The sequence below is a fragment of the Arachis duranensis genome, chromosome 7, assembly GCF_000817695.3.
Source record: "Arachis duranensis cultivar V14167 chromosome 7, aradu.V14167.gnm2.J7QH, whole genome shotgun sequence".
NCBI lineage: Eukaryota > Viridiplantae > Streptophyta > Magnoliopsida > Fabales > Fabaceae > Arachis > Arachis duranensis.
The window spans coordinates 4,946,216-4,948,715 of record NC_029778.3 but is presented as its reverse complement, the minus strand read 5'-3'; positions in this window follow the sequence as shown (position 1 = coordinate 4,948,715).

Genomic DNA, 2,500 nt, shown 5'->3' with positions numbered 1-2,500 from the left:
GAGTCTTCTCCATGCTCTTCGGTTGCTGGTTCCAATTCAGGTTCATAGTAGATCTGTTAAGAGTGCAGTGCTTTGAATACTAGGATTTTTGTTCTTATTTTTGCATTTTGTGCTATTAAAGTTGATTAATTCGCGAAATTCTCGTTCTTACAGCGTGGACTTGAGTGTGTACTGCTTTAGGATGTTGACTTTAGTTTTAGTTGATTTTAGTTTAGATAGATTTAGCAGAGTAACCATTTCCGTATGACAATTTTAAAATGCTTGAAGGTAAAATGTTCATGCTATAAAGAAATATAGAAAAATGGACCTGCATATTCTGTGCACTGTACTGTTTGTTATTTGTGAATTTCGTCAATATAATATTTGAATTACGTAACCTTTAGAACCATAGGCACTCATTAATTACTATTAGCTAATTTGATGTATTGTATGTTATAAATTAAAACAATATTTTGATTTCTAATGTTGCAGAAGAGGTTGGTGCTTCTGCTGATGAAATTGATAACACGAAGGTGTTATGCATCAAACATGGTAGTTAACTTTATGCTACTCTGATTGTTTTGCTTATTATAGAAAGATGATTGCCTTCTGATAGGTTTTTCCTTATTTTAATGCTATTATCATAGTTGACCATGTTTGCACTCTTTTGATGCTTGCCTATGACATTTTAAATTTTTGCTCTTGTGTAAGGAGAATATCCACAACTTAATTAGCTCCAAGATTTCTTACTCACATAAATAATACTATCATATTTTTAATCTCTTAAACTCACTAACACTCATAAAACTCATGAAACAAAAATACTTTTCATAATCATATTTTCATTTCAAAGAACACACATTACAAAACTATGATACCACCTATTTATAGATGTTTATAGGTGGTGATTTTATAATACACTTATAACTAAAGCACTTTCTAATATAATAAACTATCCTAAGTGTTGGCAGCAGGAAGCTTGTAAATATATCATTTTCATGTCTTCTTCAAATTGAAATTTAGTTTTTTTGACTTTTTCAAACTTTTCAGCATATATATTTGGACTCATGTATTCTAGTTGTTTTTTTATTCTCGTATCAATGCAACTCTAGCTAATTCATGATAATTCCAATGGCGGTGATATAGTGCAAGTTGATTTAAATATCTAATATTGTCTCCCTTAAATCAAGTTTGTACAATTTATCATTCCAAGTATTTTCTTCAACTTGTAAAATAACTCGGTTTTCAATGGCTTTGTAAATATATCTGCAACTTATTCTTCAGTTGGACAGTACTCAATCACAACTTCTTTTTCATTCACCAACTCTCTGATTTTGTGAAAGCGAATATCAATATGCTTCGATCTTCCATGAAATACTCGATTTTTGCAAAGTGCAATAGCTGACTTGTTATCGCAAAATATTGTTGTTGGAGTACTTTGTTTCTCATTTAATTCCTCAAGAATTATTCTTAGCCAAACTCACAACTTGCTGCTGCTATATATTCTGCTTCTGCTGTAGAGAGTGCTACTACTAGTTGTTTCTTTGACGATCATAAAATTGTACCAGAACCAAGATGAAATACAAACCCTGAAGTACTTTTTCTTGTTTCTATATCTCCAGCACAATCACTATCAGTGTAGCCAACAATGTTTATTTCATTAGTATTTTCATAATAAATTCCATCATTTAAAGTACATTTGATATATCGAATAATTCTTTTTGCCGCTTGCAAATGGTTGGTATAAAGTTCCTCCATAAATCTGCTAAGCAAACCAACTCCAAACACAATATCTGGTCTAGTCGCAGTTAAGTACCTCAGACTTCCAATCAAACTTTTGTAGTATGTGGGATTTACTGCTCTTCCTTTATTTTTTCTCAGCAACTTGAACTTCTCTTCGACTGGAGTAGGAACTAGCTTTGAATGTTCCATTTGAAATGTCTTCAAAATATCATTTGCATATTTCTTCCAAGAAATGAAAATACCATCATCTCTTTGAACCACTTCAATGCCAAAAATGTAAGACATCAAACCCATATCTGTCATTTCAAAGTGTTTTATCATAGCCTCCCTGAATTTTGCAATTGTCTTCAAATTATTGCCAGTAAAGATTAAATCATCAACATAAAGGCACACGATCAAGATATCTCCAGGTTCAACAAACTTGATATAAAGCGTATGCTCAAACGGACATCTTCTGAAACCATTCTAAATAAAATAAGAGTGAAGTACTAACCCGGCCCCTATCCATTTTCAAGAATGACAACGCAATCCCTCAAAATAAAATAGATCCACTTCGGTCCCTGTCCCCTGATTCCGTCACACAACGCAGTCCCTGTGGGTATTTTTTCGTCAACTCTGAACAGAAAATACTGACGTGTCAGGTTCAGAAATGGACAGGGGTCTAATTGTCTTTAAATTTAAATTGGTTAGGGGTTTATTTGTCCTTATAATTCTTTAAACAATATTTTTTTAAATTATTTTTTATTCATTATATTAATATTCTTTTTCAAATAAATTA